The sequence below is a fragment of the Eupeodes corollae genome, chromosome 1, assembly GCF_945859685.1.
Source record: "Eupeodes corollae chromosome 1, idEupCoro1.1, whole genome shotgun sequence".
Lineage (NCBI taxonomy): Eukaryota > Metazoa > Arthropoda > Insecta > Diptera > Syrphidae > Eupeodes > Eupeodes corollae.
In genome coordinates this window covers 184,866,485-184,891,870 of record NC_079147.1, presented here as the reverse complement: position 1 = coordinate 184,891,870, position 25,386 = coordinate 184,866,485, and the positions used below count along the sequence as shown (strand labels likewise).

The window sequence follows — 25,386 nt, the reverse complement described above, 5'->3', positions numbered from 1 at the left end:
CATAATTCTTTTTTTAGAACATTAATTACTAGCATATGATTAGGTGAAGCCTGCTTTTCGGCCTATCAGCGTTTTCTAACATTAGGGGTTTCATATAATGGCATTAACACACGAAACTATACTAAAACACTATTAAAAATAGGTTTAGTAAAGAATATATTCTGAACTTATCAACTTCGTAAAGAATAATTCTGAACTTATTGCAAGATTTTACCCTGGCATACAATCAAACATAAAACAGACACTAACATGGATTCAGAACAGAGCACTTCATGCCAAGTAGAGTGTCTTGACACCTTTGAACTACCCGGTGTGCTTTTACGAGGTGTGTTCAAAAAGTACCCGGAATTTTCGCTTTTTTTTCAAAAAAATATGAATTTATTCGTTTACATCAATATGGTCCCCTTCAAAGTAAACCCCCCCCCCCACACCAGATATAAAACACTTATGCCACAGTGTTTTCCAAATTATGAACAAGCAACGATAAGTGAACAAGTGCGTTATCGTGGTGCAAAAACAATGAATTGTTTTTCCATAAATCTGAGGGTTTTTTCGGAGTGCTTCACGAAAACGTCGCATAACTTCAAATTAGTACTCCTTATTGACTTGTGGTTAGAACTCTTGATGCACTATGATATTATAATCGAAGAAAACAGTAAGCAAAACCTTCACACTTGATCGAACTTGACGTACTTTTTTCGCCCTTGGTGACGTTGGATACTTACATATGGACGATCGTGCTTTGGTTTCGACTTCATAACCGTACACCCATGTTTCATCACCAGTTATAACCCTTTCAAGCAAACTTGGATCGTGCATCGTTGACGTCATTTAACAGCTCCTGAGCGATGTTCATGGGATTGTTTTTTGGCAAAAATTCAGCAAAACAAGCAAAAATCGCCGAGCTCATAAAAACACTTCGAACCTTAGCAACTATCACAGAGAAAGTAAATAGTGAAAATAGCTGAAAATTGCATCATACTTTAGGAGCTTGATTCCAACACAATACAACAAATTTTGACATTCGGACTCTCCAGAAATTTAAAAATTCAGGGTACTTCTTGAACACACCTCGTACGTAAGCTGCAATTCAAACTAGGCGTACCAGTAATGTTTACGGAATAAAGATGCCCCACGATAATATAACGGTACAAGAATAAAGATCACACTACTTGGGCGAAGTCACGGCTAAAAGTTAGCTTATGTTATAATCGATACTTAAAGAATTCTGTCGATCCGCACAGTAGTCGATGTGCTCTTATTTGCCAGTATGAGCCTTGGTACCTGCTGAGCTACCAACTTGCTGCCACCTATTGGCAGTATTTTCAGTAATCCTGTCTAGTAAGACACTATGCTTCCTCGTTAATGATGTTGACTCCAGACAAGCAGGTATGATCAAAAGTTTGACTTTTTTGGGAATCAAAACCTTCATTCCAAATAGGGTTAAAAAAGCCTCAGCTTATTTTTTGTTTGATTTGGCCTAAAAGGAAGTAATTAGGGTTAAAGACGACTGGAAAAAGGTAAAGCCAGAATTTGTACAGTAGCCAGACCAAAAGTTTTATAAACTACAATTTTTAATAAGTTTGTGAGGTGAGGCCCTTGACAGGCTAACGACTAAGGCGTTTGCATCGGCTGCAACGTAAAATGCACATCACGAAAAACAAAACAGATTTTTCGTCTTGAAGAGTTTTTTACAAATTATTCCTTCGTTGTGTTTGTTAGATTCGTTACATGACATTATTCTAACAGAGACAATTTCGACATTTGTATGAACATCAGAAATTTTTCGAAAAACCAGAATTATGCGTCAAATGTTTGTTAATAAAGAGATGATCAGTCATCTTAAGTTTTTCAAGAATCCTTTTAAACATCTTTACTAATTAGCAGCGTTAACTTCGTTATTTTGAATTAGAAAACAGCTCATTTAAGTCGTAGCTCAAAATCAACACCAGAAAATACAGCAACAGAAAATAATCTTATCTAATGTCACAATAGAAGGTTCTCAGTTGTGTGGTTTGTGACACAAAAATCTGATTTAGTTGTTTCTTGTTTTTTTTTTTTCTTTTTTGTTGGTGATCCAATTTCTCAGGTGTGTCTCGTAAGTGTGTTTATCTGGAATAATTATCGCTTTGTGTTATTTGAACATGCATATATCTTTATAGGAAGCAATTAGACATGTGGTTTATCCAGCATTTATAACATCATCTATATCTGTATATATAAGTACGTTGGCAAGCATTTAGAATTATTGTTATCTTAATGGGTTCGTCTTGGGATATTATTTCGTTAATGGTAATCCATTTGTCACAGCAAAAGGTGTGTATAAATATATTTTCGATTTTTATCTCATTAAAAACATTTGAAAGAAAAAAAAAAAACAAAACAAAAATTATATAAAATTGAAAGCCTCTTTATAACCAATAATCATAATGGAGTCATTCTGTTTTGTGTTTTATCATAAATACACAAATTAAAAATGGAGTTGTAACAATAGAACAAAAATTAAAGGTCTTTTTGTTGTTGTCTACGACGACGATGATGTAATGATTGATTAAGGTTGGTATAGGCCTTAATTATTATTATTTCACAATAAAGTCCGGAAGTTAAAATTCAGTTCTAGCAATTATTTAATTTGTACGGCTATTATATGGTATTATGAATTATGGTCTATGACAAAAGCTTTGATCGAGAAACTTGTTAAATTATTTGTATTAAAGACCAATTAAAGGTTATTTCAATATTAGGTACTTAGCAACTTAATTTGGTGTATGTATTTGTGGTGAACAATTTTGTCATTGAATCAAGAAACCATGTTAATACTTTTGTAAGGATCTTTCTAAACTTCTAGTGGTAATCATAGTCTCTTCATATACAGATAATAGTTAGTATGGTTCACTATGGCGTATACGTACTTTTTTATTTTAGATCATTTTACATAATGGGTGATTTGTTTGCTATTCACTTTTTGGCATCACTAGTTTTGACACTTCGCTTATAATTTTTGTGTTTTGTGTCCCTGTTGAACATCTTCAGATCATCGAGGATCATCGCACACTTCTTCCATTTTATTGTTAGTTTAATTGGCCAATAAACCGATTACTTTGAGTGCGAACTGAGAAAAATATTGCAATTGTGTCGGCCAGCGTAAGTGATGTTGAAGCCTTTCATAAAACAGCTAGTGACAAAATTGAAGCCAAACAAACTTCCATAATGCTGAATTTTTGATAAATGGGTTCTTGAAAAATTGTCACTCTTTTGCGTTCAGGTGTGGTGCCTAGACTTATTTCTGTTTGAATGGATACGTGAACAAGAAAAACTACCACATTTGAAGCGAAGAGCAACCAGGAGCATTGTAAGCTACTCTTGTCTGGACTAGCGTTTTAAATCAGAAGTTTGGATGAGGTTACTTCTAAGGATACATGGATATTTTGTTTTGTTTCTTTTGAATTATTAAAGTAACTCCTTGGATATTATATCATCTTACTAAGAGACATTATAGTGTTGTTGACCATTCTAACTCGTTTGTTACTTGTTCTGGTGTATTTCAAGGTAGCCATCTTGGTCCATTATTATTTTTTTCTATTTATAAATGACTTACCATTTAAAAAAAATTGATGCCTTTAATATACACTGATGACGGTACAAATATTTCGAACAGTTAATTCCTTGACGGACTGCGAATTTTACCAAGATGGTTTACTTCTACTTTGCTAATGGTGAAATAAAAACAGGTTAATGTTGAATATTGACAAGTTGAGTCTTACACGCAAATATAATAAACTTGGCATGCTAAACGGTGCGTACTTGAAAAAGATCTCTAACTTATCAAACTTGGCATCATTTTGGACTCAAAGTTAACTTTTACTGATCATTTTAACTACTTTATAAAATTAACTTGTTAGTGAGTTCTATGATCCTTATATCCTAAAACTATATTTTTATCATTTGCCGATCGGTCTCTTATTTCTGCACTTAGATTCATAGTCTTAAAAGTGTCCAAAGAAGATTTACTATACGTTGTCTTTTATAGTCAACTAGAATAGGTTTCCCTCCTTATATTGATGGGCTAAAAGTCATAGGACTTCCATCCTTTTGAATTCTGAGTTCGACTTGAGAAACCGAGTGACGATCCGATTATTTAAATTTGTAACTTTTTTATCAATAATCATAATTCAAAAATGTATTGCATAACAGATTATTTGGTTAAAAGCCTTAATTTGTCAAAAAAAAATTATAAAAGTTTTGAAAAAATACCTATTTATGTAGAAAATAAAAGCATAGTGAAATGAAAAACTCCATTTTGAAATTCTACACTGAAGAAGGGCTTGATTTGTTTCTTTCAAAACCTCGACTTCATTCCGATGGCGTAAAGTGGGTGTTGGTCCATATTTGTATCTTTATTCACAATTGTACTCCTATTCATGAAAAAGAACAAAAACCCGCCAGAACCCACCCTTGCTTAATATTTTTGATCCTTTTTCTCTTTTGATTGTTTGTACTATTTTATGTAAGGAAACGATGGACCGCATCGATTGAGTATAAAAACCTTCAGCTCGTTTTGCTGCTAAAAGCCCCATCATCTACCATAAAAGTAAGCCAAACGATTATTGCATTGATGATGTCAGTTAAAAAGCTTCCTTCATATCCCCTCTCTCTCTTTTTGTGTTTAGATTCAACTGCATTTTTATGGTAACTGCTTTTGTTTGTTTGCGCGATAAAATTTAGACAAAATGAAAAGAAAGAAAAAGGAAAAAAATATCCAAAGATCCAGAATTCATATTGCCCTCAAACAGCCACATTTTAAGGGTGAATAAAGAAGCAGGCCCCCCGTGGAGTCTTGGAAAACTTCTATCGAATTTGTGGAAAGGACTTGTATTGGACAATGATGACGATTCGACATTTTGGCCACAAATATGTAGTAGACACATTGGCGTGGGTTTTCTTTTCAATGTTTCCATCGTCTTCGTTGGCCAGTGGAAGGATAAGTGTCTTGGTGGTCGTGGTGTGTGCTGGTTCAGTTTTATTGTTTAGTACGAGTATTTGTGCTTCCTCAAAAGATCGGGCTTACAATTTGGTTGCAATTTGGCTTTGGTTGTTTTTTTTTTTTTTTTTGTTGGCCGTGTCATTGCGTCATCGTTTCTGTCTTGGAACCCAAGAAGTTTGAACCTTTGAAGTTTGCTACATAAACAATAAGCACTTTTGAAGCAGGAAATTGAAGACCATCTTCATCCCTTATTCCTCTATACTTCTTCAATCTTCTTTGCAACCAAACGAACTTACTTGGAAGATGAGTGCCAATATATAGTATTAAAATAGTGTGACATTTTCCAAAGGATATTTTGTAAACAACCGAACTGTGATATGAACAGCAGGTGGTATAGAGCGGTGGCAAAGAGCGGGCCTGAGATGGAAGTGGAACATGTGTGAATGCGATGATGCTTTGGGATGTTGTTTGCTTTATGCGGAATTGATATTTTTTTTCGTTATATAAGTTCCGACCCAAGGAAACTTAAATATTTGAATGAGTTTTGGAAGTAAAACCATGTCATTTGATATTTAATGAAGATAAAGCTTGTAATGTTTTATAAAAACACACAACTTCACTTGGAATACTTACAATTTGGCAGCTTGAATAACGCAACGAATTAGACAAATAAGTTCGAGGGAAAAAAAAAGTTGACTATCAGTTATGTAGGTTGTTAAATTCGTCGTCTGTGCTGGGAGCCCAGTGACTTTTTGGTGCATTTTCAATCCATAATTTTAACCGGTAGGTTTTTATTAAAAATTTAACAGTTATAACTACAGAGTTCTGTTAACTCTTCGCTTCTAGATAAGTTAAAGTTATCAAGGTCCTTGGTATCTCTAGCAGATCGTATATAAGCTCGATAATCGATGTCTTAACAGGTCATTGTCTGAAAAAAAGCACGCCAGGTGGCTAGGAGTATTCTTAAATGACTTTTGCAAAAGCTGTATGGATGAGGAAGACGAGGAAACAGTTCTTCACCTCCACTATAAATGCATTGCTTTAGCTCAAAAACGCAATAATTACCTAGGAGAATTGTTCTATAACTATCTAAACGATCTCAATCATATTAACATAATCAGCCTCTCACGTTTCGTAAGGGAATCAAACTGGTTTGATTAAGCTTAGAAGAATGCCCCAAGATTCATGTGGTATCAATATGGCCTAAGAGTGTCCCACTCCATCACGGACTGCCACTGAATTAACTGAATTTCACCTAATATCAAAGTGCTTAACCCAAATGTCATGGTTTACACGCAGGTATATTGACAGAAGAACTCGAAGTCCAAATTGGAGTCACACAAGGCTGTATTCTATCACCAATTCTTTTCTTATCCCGATGATCAATAATTTGCTGCGGACAATATATCTGAAACATCAAGACTACGTAGACGATATATGCTTGCTGTCTCATAAGATAATAGATCTCCACTAATAACAACATGGGTGAAGGGTAAAGCGAAAATCAAGCAGCTGAAAACAATCATGGGAAAAATCAGATGTTTAGCCTAGAAGCCATCAACAATCATTCTCTCTCATAATAGAGCTTCCAGTATCTTAGAAGAATTGTCTCTACTGAAGGAACCGAACAAGATATCACTGATATCTAAGGCTGCGTTCAGGAGTTTGTTTGGAGGAACAATGCTCTAAGCTGAACTGTTCCGCTCAAACATCGAATTAGTACTTGTATCCGAATACAACAATGATTACTAGAAAACTACTAGTAAAAGGTGTCTACGGAACGGGTTGCCTGCCCGATCGTATATCCAATCAATAACTGTATAAGATAAGAAGTCAGGAACCCACTAACGCTACTTTATGCGAAGGTGCAACTGGCAGTGGATTTAACACGGGCTTTGAAAAGCGCATTGCAGAGCAGGCAATACAATGGAATCTACTAACTCAAAAAGGCAGAAAAGACGAGAAACCGGGAAGCATATAAAGAAAACCCTTAGAGACTTAATCTTCGAGATTGGAAAAAACTGGAGCAAGCTCAAACACATCGCTGTAAACCGCAGTAGTTGTAGCCATATGTTCTGCTGGAGAATACCCAACGACTTTATAGTCTCAGCACCAAAGTATGTTAAAAGCTGACAAAAATAACCTTAATGTGCCCTTTTAATACCATCCTACATCGTTTTTATTGTTTCAGCAATAACCTTTACATTATTATTAAAATATTCAACGTAAGAGTTTAAATTACTCACAAAATTATATAACTTAGTGTTATTATTATTACAAATAATCACGCTGATTTATTTTTACATTCATTTTACAGCAATCCTAAAAAACCTTAGGCCTAAATATATAGTTTGTAAAAATTATTATTACACATTCATAAATTCTCCCCCCATTCGTAGGATATGCAAATATTCTTGGTATTTATATGAGTACTTGTGTTAAATGATGCGTGCGTGTCAGGGAAGTTATCCTTTGGCCAATTATGGCCAATGACAGTGCTGTCACACTTTTTTTTTCTTTTTGTGGGAAATTTCCATGATGTTGCATTTCACTACGTAAACCTTCAGAAACTCAGGTTATTATAAAGAATGTTTCATTTTCCTTGAATTTTTGCATTCAACAGGAGAACACACATACAAAAAGGACATAAGGATTGCGTGAGAGAGGTCACTAAAAGAAAATTCATATGTTTATACCTTATACTTGGGTTATGTGTTTGTGTTAACATTTTCTTTTATACCTTCACATATTTCTGCTAAATTAGTTCAATTATATGGAAATAATTGTAATTTTAATGTGGAAGTGGATATAAAACAAAAAACAAAACTTTTATCGTTCAATTATTTAAGGTGGGTTTAATGACAGTAATTCGCAATCAGGTGATTTTTGTTACAAGTGATTTTTGGGGTGAAATGGGACTTTAGGGAAAGTTGGTTGTTATTAAAACTATTGTAATTTCGAGCATCGATGTTTTTTAAGGTATGTAAAATGACATATGTATTTGAAATTCAAATTAACGAAGAATTTTAACAGGATGGACCATACATTTAAATTTCTAGAAAGTAGATCGAATAAAAGAGAAAATTATAGACTTGAAAGCAGCATTCTGCTGGCTGGCTGACAAGACTTTTATTTTTCAGTTACAAATAAACAGACTAATCCTTTTCATGAGAAATTGTTGCAAGTCAGCCCAAAAAAAATTGACCACTCAATATTGTGAATATTGAAGGCATGCAAGAGTTTTAGGATGAGGGCAAACTGACCCAGAGCACAATGTGGCTTTAAGTTCTTTGCGTACCAGGATGTCGATCTCGTATTAAATTTCCGTGTTTTTAACACAACGTTCATCATTCATGAATGTGCTATGGTGCCCAGGGTTTTAGTTGAGGTGTTTGAAACGGTGCAAACATACATATTTCTTCAAACGTATATTCAGATTACCTAATTCAACGCCAAACTATGCCATCTATCTTTCATCTGGTGTAATGCCTCTTTACATACACAATCTAAAAGCAGTCTATGATGATGTAAAGAAGAAGCACAAGTCTTCATGGTAAGACTGCAAACAAACGCTGCAAACAAACGCCTCTTCACTCAAAGAAAGGAACGAAATAGTCCTTTCCTATGAACTTTATGTATCACTTATGAATTCACAACGTTGATAAATGGCATGATATTTTTGCAGATTTCAAGGTGAAAATTAATGAGAAGATTTACACTTAGAATTAATCCAGAGCAGCTTCTACAGCTTTACCAATTGTGTTCAGAATTCTATTTCAGCAATGATTACTCCGTTGAAGCTTCATCTTTAGAGCACGTGATGAAGTTTTTAACTTAAACTATAACTTATCTTAAAACTGTAATCTAAGTACCAGACAGACGTGCTGTAGGAAATCCGCCTTGATTATAGTAAGGCCACATGTTCCCCAAATCGTATTCTTTAATAGCAGGCAAAAAAAGTCGGTTATCATATGACGGTTCGCTTCAAACTGAAAGAGACACTCGTTACATCGTCGTTTTCAAAGAAGTAAGGTCCAATAAGGACCAAAGAGCGCACCAAACAGTGACTTTTTGTAGCTGTAGCGGCCTCTCTGTAATTACTTGGGGATTCTCACAGCCCCAAATACGAACATTTTGTTTATTAACATACCAATCAAGTGAAAAACGTGCTTCGTAACTGAAGAAAATTTTGTTCGAAAAATTCCCTTCCACCGCCTGTTGTTCAAGCACCGATTACACATTCATAAATTTTGAATGTGCTTCAGTTGTTGTGTGAGTTTTACTTTATATGGATGAAGTTGAAGATACAAATGCAAAACACGCCAATACAGTCCTAGTTCCTGAGAACGACCATAATCTTCTCTTAAGACAGCTTATATGCGTTGTGCAATAGTTAAGGGATCCTTTTACGTAAATTTCAGACTTTTAATTAAAATAAGAAAAAATAGCTTAAAAACTTAGGTTAACAGATGTCGAATTCCAGCTCTATGCTTTTGAAACCTAAAAATGGATTGCCCGTTATATGAAAAAGAAATTTGCATTTGGTCCACCATTTATCTTTGAAATTTGAGAAGGTTTTAAACGTTACTATCAAAGCAACCAACAAACTCTTTTTACAAAATTTGAAATCTTACTTAAATAACAAAAAATTAAATGTAAAACCAAACTGATCATAAATCAAGTGATAGCTGTCAAAAAATCAACTCCAAAAGAAATTTTGCCAGATTAAAAACCACATTTCTAAAAAATAAAATGTGTTTACATTATTCTTTAAAATATTGATTTTACACGAAAAATCAAGAACAAATTGCAAAACTTTGTAAACTATTTTGGATGTATCTTTCAGTTTTTTAATAGCTTTGGTCAATATTTTGGGTCTTTCTTGGTTGGTTGGTTGACGGTTTTATTTTAATTAAGTGACAACGTAGTTCAATAATTGTTTGTACCAAACATGTTGTTAACATTCTGTTTCAGCATAAACCATAACAAACAGCTTTTAACTTATATCTTGGACAATTGTACCTACCACAAAATGTTAATTAAATAATCAATTTGGCAAGAAAACTATACTCAATAATTTGTTGTAACTATATACAGACATTTTTACCATATACAGACATACAACTCGAAAACTCGAGGTAAAACAAATCACATTTGCATTTGAAATCATTATCATGTTTCATTAATTCTAATGGCTTGTCGTGACTCGGTGTTAATGTTGGTATATTGTATTCCAAATTACAAACAGAAAAATCGGTGAGTGGCAACTTCTGGCCTATGTGCATCGGTGAAGGGATCCTTTCAGCTTTCAAGTGGCATTAGACAAAAGGCAAAAACAAACTTCTTGAATAAGAAATTTCAGAAGTTTAGAAATGAGGAAGAATATTGGAGGATTTGCCACAAAACTTCCATTTAACTTTGTTTCCAATTTTCGTTTTCTTGTTCGTCATCTTTCTGTTTGTTCTTTTTTCTCAAAGAACGAAAAAAAAAATAAACTAAACGAAAGCAATAAATAATTTAAAAACTCGAAAAAAGTTAAAGATTCTTTATCTATGTGATGGGATTTTTGTGTGTCGTCCGTTAAAAAGAACAAACAAAACATACCTTAGAAAAATGTTATACATATAACTTTGCTGATGATGTCTAACTGTTAAAGTGAAGAAAGGCAAAGGCGTCCCTTCCTCAGCGTTTTCCTGAACTAAATACCTAGTGGTCCAGAGCATACAATGCGTCTTTGTCTGCTTGTCTGTTTTTCTGTGTTTAGGTTATATTCGTCTACATCGTCGTTCGTCTTAGAGAAGAGACTTTGTGGTGATTCGGTCAAATGACCAAGAATAGAAGATCAAGGGATTGTGAAAAGAAGAATGTAAGAATAAGAACTTCCATCATATCACATCATGAATGATGAAACTAGGAAGAGAGAGAACGACTTCAAGTCAAGCCCATTACAGAGAGATAAACCAGGCGCCTGGCTAAAAGTTATTTTCATGACAGTATTTTCCATTGTTTGACTTTGGACGATATGATGGGAAAGTCAAAACTTTTTTGTTCTCGTTCTTTTCATTTCTTGGTGAAAAAGGTGAATTATTCTGGAAGAGTAGCTCATCAGAGAAAAAGATTGGTTGACTTATTCATAATCACATAGACCTTTTTTGTGAGAACTAGCAGCTTTAGAGAATGCCTTATTGTGTTTTATGAACATTATAGAGTTATTTTTTTTTTTAATTTTACATAAGGCTGTTAATTAATGAGGCCTTGAAAATATGCATGATAGAGTGCTAGATATGAACTTTATGCTAAAGTCGATGTTGATGCACTTTTTGACTTGTTCCTATTGGGACTAACAAGTTAAATGATTCTCATTAAGAACAGTTAGATTTTGAATGTTTTATGGCAGTCTGGTTGTTTATTTTGTTGGGAATTGCGCCATACTTGCTTAAAGGCATTTACTTAAGTGAATCAGCCAAAAATCATCTAAGCTATCATCTTTAGCTCAAGAATCAACTTTATCCGATTTTAGATGACGCAACAGTCAATTCCTGTCTGCGAGTTGTATTTGTCGGAAATGGAGTTTTAATCCGAGAAAGCTCTTTCCTCTGGCATGATAGTCTTACGCTACTCAATAACCATCACGCCACGGGTACACGGGATATATATCTTCTACGGTAAAGGCGGTGTCATTTTACAGCTAGTTTATTGATTAAGACTTTTAAAAACACACGTTTTAGAAAAATGGGCAGACCTTACCTTTTGTTTATAATAAGCGCACACTCAAGGGGATATTACTACCCTTATTTGTGTGGGAACTAAGAAAGGGAGAGAAAGGTTGTAAGGAGGCAGCGGTGCACATTGAATTTCTAAATATTGCAATGGCTGGGAAAGACAGATTATAGTAAGTCATTCCACTTTTGTGTAGTACGGCCAAAAAACGAATCTCTGTACTTGTACGCTTTAACGACGCAAGTAAGCATTGAGTTATCGAAGCATTAAATTCCACTCGGTTTCTTATTCCCCATTCAACAATGTTGTTTTAATGGAAATTTAATAAGCTTATCATATTTTGTCGTCGCAGTTCCACATCCAAAGAAGAGGTATGTGAGTCTGAAAACGAATATGAAAAGTTAAGAGTACTATCGCCAGCGAAACAATGTATTGGATTAGAAGTTGTAGACAGGAAACCATTAATAAAAATGAGAAAGAGTGTTGGAGATAGAACAGAGCCCTCGGGCACACCAGTGTTTATTTGTGGTTTTCAGACTTGAACCCATCCAATACAACTTGTATTGGACAGTTCGAAAGGTAATTAGTAATAACTAATCCAATGAAGAAGGGATTCATGAAAACCGAAAGAAATTTTTGTTTGATAAGAGAGCCTGATGCCAAATCTTATCAAATGCTTTTGAAATATCAATTGCAATAATCTTACTTTCTTCAAAGCGATGTTAGGGACCATGAGACCATCAGTGGACGTATTGCGGTCAAAACCGTACTGTTGGCCATTAAGAAGCTTTCGATCTTCGAGATATTTCTTGAGCTGATAAATAATCAGCGTTTCCATTGGCATTGGAAAGAAGGAACGTAATCAAAATCGATCGGTTATTAGAGGGTGAGAAAGATTCGCCTTTTTTGGTGATGAGCTGGATGAATGCTGTTTTCATTCGTACTGAACAAAACCTAAAGAGAAGGACAGACGAAAAAGCTTATGCAGTGGTTTTGCAGTGTTGAACAGTTCTTCAGAACAATAGCGGGTATACTATCTGTACCAGCAGATTTATGTCTGTAGAGAACTTTTAGGACTCTCGCTACAGTGCAAGTGTGAACAAAGATTTGCCTCATAGAATCACTAACGCTCTCAATCACAGGCGTAAAAGCGTCTTAACACTTACTGTTAGCATTGAATTGGCAGCAAACTGACGCTTAAAAATGTTGGAAGAGGAAGAATTCTTCATGATTTTTACGAATGCCAAAAACTTGTATTGACTTTGGGACTTTGCAGTATTTTTTGCCGTAATTTTTATCATGTAATTCCTCTAAAATTGAAGGCATTAATGGCTTTCCACAGTTGGATTGGCCTTAAAACAACTGAAATTACCACCTTAGCCCTAATAACCTCCTTACAGCTCGAATCAAACCATTCGTTTTTCTTAGATCTGATGATTTGAACCCTGTTTGGGATAAAAGTTCTCATTCCCAAGATAATGAAACATAGTAACCAGTTAAAGATTTTAGCTTTTTCGTATTCCCAAACCGTTTTTTTTGGAGCTATTTCTTTAACTGAGGAGTTTTCACAGAGGATTTTTTGGATTTTGAAGTCGAATTTGTATTAAGGCTAACAAAACCGATTGAAAAATTAAAATTTGATTGTCAAGAACAAAGCCTTATCGACCAGTGATATACTTCTAAGAGATATCGGTTTTTCCACATGAGTCATGTGGAACATACTCTTGAATCAGTAGAAATTTAAAATTGCCTTTTAGGTCTGACAGGTCTGTTATCAACAACTTCGAGTAGTTGAAGTTTAATGAGGCTTTTTATAAAATCCTTGAATTATTTGTAAAACTCACTCTTCCTAAAATTCAACTCCCGAACAGACTATGACTAAACAAAAAAGAAATATGCAAATCACTGCAAAGCTATTTACAATTTTTGATCCCTTTAAAATTGTAACCCAAATAATTGTACATAATTTTATTTGAGCCATTATTATCAATGCAATAAGCAATTATTCCATTAAACAATCATCCAAGTGTCATTAAACTACAAAATAATAAAAAGCAAAAATTGGCTTTGCGTGCCAATTTTCTATGATTTACGATGCGTGCTATTAAATCATCATAATCATCGTACTTTTTTATAGATAGATATTTTATGTTCGTAGTTCTCTCTTTTTTTAAATTGCAACACGTTTTCATTGAATGCATTACATTGGTCATACTCACAACAAACACACCGTGTCGTCAAATTAATTCGTTAAACTCAATCAATTAACTACATCTACGGTTTTGAATACTTCGGAGAGTGCCTCTTTTTGCTCTTTCTCCCTCTGAAGCTAAATAGAAAAAAAGTCTTCACAAAGCAGAATTAAGATAGGTACTCTGACACATCAAGCTATTAATTGCTAGTTTAAAGTCTTATGTGTACTAAAGCTCAATTTTTAACTGTACCTAGGTTATGAAGGCTAAGGAACCTACACGACGAGACGACGACGATGTAGGTATGAAATGTACATAGGTTAGAGTACACGAATTTAGAGTGTCCAAGTCAAGATAGGATAGCAAGCGGTAAAACACAAATTAGAAGCAACAAACTAACAATTTTTTAACAGCAATTTGAGCTTGAGCTTGAGTCTAAGCCTGCTATAACGATATTGCTACTACTACTGCTACTGTCCGCCGCCGTCCCTCTATCTGTCTGTATGTAATTTCTGTCGAAATTACAACAATTTGTGTTCTTCAATTCTCATGAATCTGGAGATACCTAGAGGTAGCTATTTGAATTTTCGGAGGCAATCGAGTGCAACAATAAAATAAAAGAAAAATAAATAAATATCAAGCCAGAAGCGAGTTGAATACAACAATCAAGTAATCAATTAGTTATACAGTCATTGGATTGCATTCAAATTGCATGAGATAATCATTGGTGAAGCACATGAGTCCTCGTCCTCGTCGTTGTTCGTCGCCTCGTCAATTGTACGGAGAGAGAGTGAAGTTTACACGGCGGCGGCGCGGGGCGGTGCAACGTTTGCCGCACAAGGCACAACACATGCAATCAATTGTTCGAATGCAACCAACAAGTTTGAATCTTTTTTATTTCAAGTCTTTCGTTTCGTTCTTTCCTCCGCTCCGCATCGCGTCCGATCTACTGTACAAACCGAACCGACCATCAGCACAGACAGCCTAAAGAGCGAACCGGCTCGGCTGACTGATTCATGGAGCCATCGATGCGACATGAAAGATTACCCAACTCAAACACACGCAGAAACATTGTTCTCCACGCCATCTGGGTGTGCGCACGTGTAGTCCGCTTTTTTTCCCTACCGACTTACCGACTGACGACGAGACCGACCTTCCTTAAAAAAAAAGAATTAAAATTAAGTAAAACTAAATATTGAAACGGAAACTTGAAAAAGGCCTCACCTTAAAAAAGAATCTTATAACAGGATGAAAAATATTTTTATTTTTACTTAGCTTTGCTTGATAGATATTGTGGGTGGCAAGTTTTGAGGTCTTAACTTGAGGTTTAAGTTCTCGCTGCTGGCAGTCTGCCTCTACGGTAGCCAGCGCTGTGTCGCGTCGTCGTCGACTCCGCGTCGTTCTGCTGTATTCTGTTGCCATTGTGTTGTTTTCTGTTTGTTGTCATGTACTTGAAACCTGATATATCCAATCCAAGTTCTGTAGTATACCTGTTTGGTTCGGTTCTCGGTGTTTATTATTATCGCCTCCATCTCAATGTGGGCACTCTCGGGCTGCGGAATTAAGGAACCTCGAAAAAAGCTTAAGTCAACTTCAAAAGTGAGTGACTTTGCGCGTGCTCAGGTGGTGTTTTGAGATAGTTTTTTTTTTAATTTATCTGGTGGCCGAAATCTTCTCGAATTTCAGGTTCAGAGACCCGTGCGGCCGGTAGTGTGCGACTGCGGCTGCTACTGCGACTACAACAACGACAACGATGCGAAGTAGTGGCAGTTAAGCGTAATGAAATAACATTCGGGCGGTAGTGATTTTTAATCGCGAATTGATTTTAGTTTTTTTAATATCAATTTTCCACTTGAAAGGATTTTTGTTTGCAATTTTTGTGTTGAATAAAATTCTATTGTGTTGTGAATTTCAACCTACAGTGTTCAGAGTTTTTGAAAAAAAATATGAAGTTGATAATTACATCACGTGCAAACAGCTTGAATTGGACTTTATGTTAGTCCCACCAAAGAAGTGTAATTTGAGATATTTGGCGGTATGAGCTCTAGCTACTTGTAGATGTAGACCAACTAAGGTTAGCGAAGTATTATGTATTTTCATAAACTTGCAACACAAATTTTTGTTTATTTTCTTATTTTTTGTTTATATATTTTTAAATCGGGAACTTTGAATTTCAAATGAAATGACAATTTGTTTTGTATCCCGGAAACGGAAAGTAGATCTGGCGACAGTTACTACATTTTGTATGTTTTTGTCAATGTGTTTCTCTTTTAAATACAGTCTAGACTTATAAGTGAATTAGTGTGAATGTGAGTGAAACCAAAGATTGGTTTTATTTTCTAAGTTTTGTTTGTAACAATTAATTCACCAATGAAGCCCTAATTAATAATTTTTAAATATTCGTGATTGTTGCTAATCATACTTTTGTATATTATTTCGGTAGTACGTCCCCCTTTTCCGGCTCTATTAAAACTGTTTTAACGAATAAGTTGTCGAAAAAAATAGAATTGTCTATAAAATATGTATATTTAGAGAAATCAAGTGTTTTTGCTGAATATCAAAGCAAAATACGATTTTGCTGGATTATGTTTAAAATTCATGACTAAATTTATGACATGGTCTTTACTAAATGGCAACTTTATTAAGAAGAAGAAATTGTATTTTTGACAACCGGAAAGTGTTTATAAAAGTCTTGTTGTACATTACCATAAAACATGATTTTTCAGAGCGCAAATATGGAACGATGTACAGGATAGTTTGTTTTAGTTTTTCAATTACAACGCTACTTTCATAAGCAATGTTCTAGTGAATTACTCGGTTGCATTGCTCTCCTCAAACAATTCAACCATAATATCCGTTCTTCTAGGAATGTTCATCAGTTTATCCTTGAGCCCAATTTCGGACGTACTGTAAAATATAGAGATTCTTTTTTAGTCAAACGAAATAAATAGGGAACGCTTTACCAGACTCAATATTTCCCAAACACTTTTTACAATGTTCAAAACCAAAGTGCAAGAAATATGTACATGAAGAAATTATTAAATTTGATGTTTTACGAAGTTTAAAATTATTTAAGCTACAACTTCATCCTGACTTTGAGGGACCAAAGTGCTTCAATAGTATTTCAACAAATTTTCATAACAGCACGTTAATCTTCACCGCAGGATGTTTTGATTGTTGCTACTCTCACAACATGGTCCATTCCAGGATGTGCTTGAACAACTCTAACTTGTCAAAATTTAAGGGGGGGGGGGGGGAAGATTTCTTCTTTAATCGGTCATCGGAATTTATCTGGAAGTTTGATCTTTTTCATTTCGCCCGCAATTGATAATTTGGCAACAATTTTCGGAACAATCTTGGCCAAAATTGTTGATAATACCATTGCAGTTTTCGATATCGAGTTAAAGTATTAAATTCGAGTTTGTAATTCTGTCTCAACTATTGTTAAGTTCCAATAAGGATTAAGAGTTTGGGGGATCGTTAGGATTGTCAGATGAAGACGTATTTGTAGTTCTGTCTTAACTACTGCGTTAAGGGATGTTCCAATAAGGATTAAGAGTTCGGGGATCGTTAGGATTCTCAGATGAAGGTGTGATTGGCCTAGAATAAAAAATACAATTTGTATTAAAAAAAAAAGTATTTACAGTCTGTTACATAAGAGTGGTCACTGTTAAATAATAACAATAATTAATTTTTCGAAAATTCGCAAATTAATTATATTTGGTCGTTAATACTGAATGCAAATACCTCAGTAGCAAGTCCAATCTCCTGCATTGTCAATTATGGCCTGGCACCGTCGGGGCACCACACATTTTTTATGGGATTTGCATCCGGTGACTGCGATGGCCAATCTAAAGTGAGAACTCCATTTTGCGCCTTCCACTCGCTACACGCTCAACTCAGATGTTTTGGATTGGTGTCCTTTTGAAGGATCCAGCTTTCATTTTTCTTGATATACCATTGCATAGGAGATGGTAACAAAGCCTTTTGATATATTTCATTCATTTTTTCGGCATTTTAATTCTTGGTAAATAAGAACAAAGTACCGAAACCTTTGTTTGAGAAGCATCCCCAAACATGGACCTTGACGGGGTGTTTTACTGTCCGTTGAAGCATCCAACTGGTGTAGGTTATCTAGGCATGTTTGATGCTCGGAAATGCCCAGAGGGAGGATTCATCAGAAAAAATCGCGGTCCAAGTTTTCCTTCGCCCATTCCACTCGTTTTTCAACGTGTTTTGCACTCAACATTGGTTTTTCCAAAGTACTGCGATATTTCAGTTTATTGGAAACCAAGTGCCTGCGAATCGTTCCGTAAGATATATCAACACCGTTTGCTGTCAAAGTTGGATCTTTCGAGAACAATGCGAGAATCTTTTTTTCGTCTTTTTTTGAGACTTTGCTTGCACTTCTGCGATCAGGAAAATTATCAACGTAACCGAAAGAAACAGGACTCTCTGATTTTTTTCATCTACTTGTAACAGTGACCACTCTCTTATGAAAAAGACTGTAATTCAACATACGTTAGGAAAGAATATTACAATACACGTTTTATATGAAACCTGCAGCTTTTAACGCCTTCCTCCCATAGAATCTCGAAATGTAGAGATCGATAGCATTGTTGCATAATCCCCTTTTACCAATCGTTTAAGTGCAACTTAAATAAAATATTGTTTTTTGTTAAGTGTTCAACCAATTCTAGGAAGATTGCTACAGCAAACAAATACTTCCACTTACGCCTTTACTGTTGATGTTCCACAACCACAAAATTTGATGGAGAAAGGCTCAACTTCAACAATATCAAAACACCTTGTCTGCTCTTACTCGTTAATTTAGTAAATTAACCATTAGTAATGTGACATCATGATAAGAATTAGATTTTCTTTTGAAAACAAGAGAGCTGGACCCATTGGACACAATGCTTTATTATAATAAAAATATGAAATACTGGGAAAATTAGTATATCAAAGGAAATGGTTTGTGTATTTGAACGAACTAATCCAATGCACAAACCATTTCTTTCAATAAGTTCTCTCGGCATTTCATTTATTTTGGGATGAGTTCTTAAAAAAACGACTAGTAAATAAGCCCAATGAGAATTTTCATTCAAATACAAGTTTCAGCAACTAAAATAGCCAAAACATACTGACACACAAAAATTTGGGAGCGGGTATATCACAATTTTTAAATTGGCTTATGCAAGCACTGATCTTAAAACAATTGAACTACTTTTTCTTTGATCGGACGTTAAATAAACTTTTGCAATTAAAAATACATAAGCTTTGATATTCTTAATTTGAACATTGTAGGCGCTTGACAAGCTTTACACTTGGTGTACTCCAAAAAAAGATGGCACAAAGATCTGGATTTAAAAGGTTTCACTGCAATATTTAAGTAATAATATCTTCAAAATTAAGTAATGTTAGGATTATTACCAAAATAAAAGTTCTGATAGCGCGACGTAATGTAGCAATCAATTCGTTAAATTAATCTTTTGGTGAGCCCATTATCTCGAGCCATGGCCCGTAGCTGTTCACTTGCCTTAAAATCACTTTTAAAATATAATGGAAAACCTTTGTCTTTATAATAAAGTGAAATTCATGGCCATATAACATAATTATTTGGTTTTCAATTCTTCTTGAAAACCAAACATCTTTAAAAAACAACCTTTATGTTCGGGACAATCTCAAAAACTACTTAACGAGTGTTCGAGCAGTTTTCATTTACAGACAAAGAGAGTGTTTCTTGAGGAAGTTAAAAATTTAAAATTTGTCAAGGTTTTTGGAAAAGTGGTTGAAACAATACATTGATTTCCTTGATTAAATGAGATTGTATGCATGTATTAACTAATTTCCACCCATTAGTTTCTTTGAAACTTGAAGATGTAATGTGGTTCACTCTCGAAACAATCAAAAATTCTTTCTGGAAAATGCTAGAGGCTAGTATCAGTTCCAAATTACTCATTGCTGCGGATGCTTTGTGCATGTCTAATGAACATCCCCTAATGGTTTTTATATTCTCTAGGATTTTTGTTTTGAAATTTGGTTTCTCTTTTAACTTGTGTTTTGTATATGTATCAAGCAAATTAGAGAATTCCTTTTATACTTATTCCCAAATGCATTGTATTTTGTTCGAATGTCAAATCTATATAAATATACACATCTCCCCTTCATGTTAACTTCTTTGATTCTTAAATTAAATACCTTTAACAGAAAATATCTTTATAATTAATAAAATCTAAAACCTAAAATTCAAGAACTCAAAACATCAAAAACAATAGGTATATTCAAAACCCCATCGTACACAATATCAGGATAATAATTACAGTCTGCATTCGAAGCACACAACACAACAAACATCAATGAGCGTAGGGAAAGCCCTTATTTAGGATAAAATTGTTTGTGTAGGCATTAAGAGAGGTAAAGGGGTGATGTGTGGTGTGTGCATAATAATGAAGATGTGGTTTTGATATCAACATTATCAGCATCAGCATAGGTACATTTATTATGGGTTTGCAAAACCAACTTGAATGAATCCACAATCCACATACCTACCTTCAGAGATATCTATGCGGTACACATAACCAAGCTATCACATTTCCGAAAATAATTAAACTCTCGAGCTTTTGTTTCTCAGAACATATACTATACTACTACATATATCCTGCCACCTGCAAATGCAGATAAAACTTGTAGTCCTTTTTCTCTGTTATGTTATAAATAAATGGAGAATCATACATGCAAATGTACATGTTTTGCAATTTTATATAATACACATTAGTACCAGTAGATACACAACCATAATCACCAATTTGATGACGACTATTTGTGCTCTATAACCACCCCCCTCACCATAATGATACAAATATCTGTCATTCCCTACCTGGTGTTGTCTTTTACCGTCCCTTGATTGTATGATACCCTCGCTATCCTATAACCCGCCCTTAACTTATACCAATCACAATACATACGTACGTACGATATTACCACCAAAGACCCAACCGACCCTGAGCCCGATTTCAGAGAGAGAATGTTATAAAATTTACAAAATATAATTACATAACATTGTAAGTCTAACTTACCTGCCACAAACAGAAGCGAAGCACCCGTGCAGGACATACAAACTTAACTCACATTAAAACTGCATACGACGAGGCCGACGACGACGACTACAACGACGAAGGCTCGACTGTATGAGAAGCCTCATCAGCCTAGCTAAATGTAAGTTTACATCACGTACCATTACAGGCACAGGTACAACTCTCTACTCGTATATGTACCTAGAGCTAGAGACAGGATAACGACATTTCATGTAATCGTTATGAATAATTGGATTCCAACATGCCGAGGACATTTTCCATTATTATTACATGTCATTGTGAAATCGGGCGGAAGGGGGCATCGTTCCACTCCTGTGTAAAATGTAATATTAACTTATACCTGTTACTATACCTCTACCACCCGCCGTCGTCGTCGTCCCCTTTTTCGAAGAACTCACTTTTTTAAAAGTATCTATGTACAAAGAGATATGATTGTGCATATGATACAATAATCATGTAACTCTCCTAGACATATAGTGTATCTGCATATAGCTACCTTGGTTGTGAGTTTGCCCCTTTTTCGAAACATGTGTCTGAAATGATGGCAACAGCAATAACAACAACAAAAACAACGCAAGAAAGTTCCTCAAGGCGATATTCATTATTACCTGAATTGAATTAATGCATTTTAATTGAAATTTCACCACACACAGATTGAAAGCGACATTTTTGTTGATAGGTAAAGATAGAGATAGGGAAAGATGTTGAGGAAGGTAAGCAGTACTGCAGGGAGGTTTCAAATTGATGTCTGTCTGGGTAAGACACCATCAGGTATCTCTTCTGCGTATATTGAGAGTTTGTGCCATGGGCGCGTCTGTATACCAAAACTTAAATTTATAAAGTAAATTTAAAAATTAAATGATGAAGTTTTTTAAATTTTATTATTTCGCATATCAAGCCCTAAAATTGTTTACGTTTTTATGTAATTATACCAAGAAGTTTATATCTGAAATATTCTGATATTAAATTTGTCATTCCTCGGAAATGTGAGTTATTTGATATTGAACTTATTGTGATTCTATAATTTTTGTGATTTCTCGAAAAACCTGTTTCTATCTTGCGATATAAAAGCGGTACGAACATTGTCTCGTGCATTCTAGACGGTCTCCACTTCGGAGTTGATATGACTTTTCAGTGTCTGAATATATGATATAGAATTTTTTAGCAGTAAAGGGGAACATGATAGCGTATCCACTGGAATATCCTTTGTATATACAAAAAAAAAGGTTGGTCCTACGACACTTCCTTGCGAACCAGCTTCAATTTCCTGTAGTTCAGAGAAATTTGAAATGATTTTAATATTTCGCAGAACTGCCTGGGATGTTCCGTATATAGTTTTTACTCAAGTCCCAATTGCTAAATCTTTTCAAAAGCTTGAGCAGCAACACCTAAGAATATAGATGAACATACTTGTTTTTCTTTGAGTGCATTTAAGACCTCATCCGCAATTCGATTTACTTTGTCTATCATGGAATGTTCATTTCTAAAAACAAAGTGATGTTTCGGAATTAGTCTTTTTATTCTTTTTTTTTTTGTAGTACCCGTAGCGTAATGGTTAGCGCGTTGGACTGTCATGCAAAGGTTCTTGGGTTCAATCCCTGCCTGTTCCATCTAACTTTGTTCACGGGTACTGCCTCTTGCTAGAAATTGACAAATCCTCCAAGAGTAATTCTTGTCATGAAAAGTGCTTTCTCGAATCAGCCGTTGGGACTCGGCGTATAAACTTTAGGTCCCTACCATCTCTGACAAGAATACTCGCACACAGGAATGGTTGAGAGTTGTAAGTCACTAGGCCCTGGTTGTTCATGGACTGTTGCGCCACCTAATTTATTTATTTATTTATTCTTTTATACATATTGCTAAACTTTTTGCCATGATTGACCTGTAAGAAGCTAGTTCTGTTCCGTTGAGTTTGCTGGCTTGCCTTGTGCAATAATTAATTCAATAATTTTCCAATAATGTGGTACATTTGATAGTTTTTTTAAGGCTATCGAAGGCATTTATTTCAAAACTTGAGTGATACGATCGTACCGTAGTCATTTTTTATAATATAACTTTCCTTAAGAGTTACAAACGGAATTTCATATTCGTCGTCCCTATCAACAAACTGCCTTAAACGTTTAAAAAACATTTGCAAGATGTTCAGATAAGCTCTTATTTTTTTTAAGTTTCTGATTCATTTACGATTCTGAGATTTTACTGTCGAGTTTGTGTCTTGGGTCTTTTAAGACCCTTTGCTGCTTTTTGTAAGGAGTTTTCAGTAGAAGTATACATCATCATACGTATCAGAAATCTCATTGAATTTACTGATCCTTTTTTTAGTTACTTGTTAAGGCGGTTAAAAATTGTCGTTTCATCTGTAAATGTCGTTAGTTTTTTTATTTTCTTCAAAATTTTCTCTTTAATATTTTCTTAATTTTGAACAGTAATTATTATATGGACTCAGATTTATGTTCTTAAAAGGAGTTTTTTTTTTCATAACAAAAAAAAGGCTCAAATCAAAATCTCTGAACTGAAAAAATAAATATTAAGCTAAGTAGCTTAAAAAAAATTCCTTAGATTGGATACCAAATTATTGTTTGACTCTTTGTATCTTTTAAGATATGTGATGATTGTTATTTCAGTGAAGAACAGAAAGTTTTAGTTTAAATATTTCAGCTTTTTCAATGAACTATTTGAAAAATTTGGCAATCAAACTACAAACTCAACTCCACTTTTTATTTCATTCTCTTTCAATCGTTTAGGTTCAATTGTAACGACTTCAACTAAGAAAGTTTTTCATATTGAGCCTAAAAAGTTTATAGTATCAGAAGATTCAGGTGACCTTCAGCCGATTTAATCCGATATGAAATTTTGACAATCTTGAAAACTATACATCTAAGAAAACACCTTAATAGCTTTTCAAGAAAATAATAAGTAATTAATAAATACCTCTCTCTTACGGCCATACTTACATAGCTTAAAGGCGTTTTCGAGGATTCATATAACATTTTATTCATTTCAAATGTAACTAAGGTTAATGCTAAAAAAACTATCAACCTATCAGATAGAGCTTTAAAAAATACATGTTTCAATGCTGTTCAAGAACATTTTGCCTACTAAATTTCTTCAACTAGTGTCTTTAAACATATTTGAGCACTTAAATTTACATTCCTTTACTTTTGGTTTTACAACATTTTTACACAAATTTCAACTCCATCAACTTAGCATAGTCAAAATAAAAATAGGGTTGCCAAGACTGAAGTTTATAAAAAAAGAGAAAATACCATACGGATATTTGAGAATCTCATTTTATTTATATGTGAATCCAAAATAAAATTAAGCTTCCTTTAATGTTATTTATAAAAATTAAACAAGAAAAAAATGAAAGAATAAAATTCAGTCCCAATTATTGCCCCCTTTTTAATCCATAAAATAGCTTTAAGCCTTATCTCTGCACACTTGCAGCCAACCATTCAATGCAGCGCAGTGCTCATAATAATAATTAATTAATGGACAATATTAACATTCCATTAAAATCACATTCCAACCTGCCAGCAGCGTAGAGCACATCAGCAAAAATGGAAAAGCATATCCCAAACGACGATGATGACGACGACGGCCGGCGCAGACGATAATTCTGCAACAACTACCGCCAAGCCGATTCCGTTTTTGATTTTCCCGTGCGTAATGGTAATAACACCGGAAAGGAAACCAAGCACAACCTCATCATCATCATCATCATCGTCGTCATCGTCATCCAGATTCAAGGCATCTGGGAAATTGCTTCTGCTTGATTATTGCAAATCGCATTGCATAGTATTTCCGCCTCTATATGCAGTGCTTACACCTCTGTATGTGCATATACATATATGCAAGTAGTGCACATACATATATCTGGAAGAAAATTAATTCGTGCAATTCCATTTTGAATTTCCAATTCGAAGTGAGATTATTATCAGCATCAGCACCACACGGCCATCCAGTCAGTATTGGTATTGGCATCAACATCAGCTTTTACTCTTTTAGTCATTTCGCCTATGACCCAAGAACACAGCATCACCATGGTCCTGCTCCAGCTCCATGGAGCACCATCTTTCCTTGATTCACTCTGAATCAATTTTTATTTTGTAATTATGATTTTCTAGAGATTCCATTTTAACGCCCTTTTTTAATGGGTCTCAATTCAGCACACCAGCAGCAGCATCAGAAGCAGCAGAAGCACCATCAGTACCAGCAATGCCATCAGATTATATCTATAACTTCATGCAGCAGAGACTAATGCATTAATTCCAACCTAAGAGCATTGTGCATCTGCATTGCCGCCGCCGCGCCGCCATTGAGTTGCTAGCTTTGGCATTTTCCATATGTATGTGGAGGTAGACTCTAGCATTATATTTTGACCCAGGATGAG

The 25,386-nt window shown here is 34.7% G+C and overlaps 1 protein-coding gene across 7 annotated transcripts in view; it reads left to right on the top strand.

The window, feature by feature from the left end:
• Positions 1-25,386, top strand: part of LOC129953876 (probable serine/threonine-protein kinase DDB_G0286465) — a 386,722-nt gene that overhangs the window by 303,012 nt on the left and 58,324 nt on the right. Inside the window, exon 1 of one of the 7 annotated variants that reach the window (XM_056067401.1) lies at positions 14,966-15,970. The exons of 5 other annotated variants lie outside the window; for them this stretch is intronic. The gene's annotated coding sequence lies outside the window, so the exon portion shown is untranslated. Of the gene's footprint in view, positions 1-14,965; positions 15,971-25,386 lie in introns of those variants that run through there. One more of the 7 variants, XM_056067402.1, reaches the window with a different exon arrangement.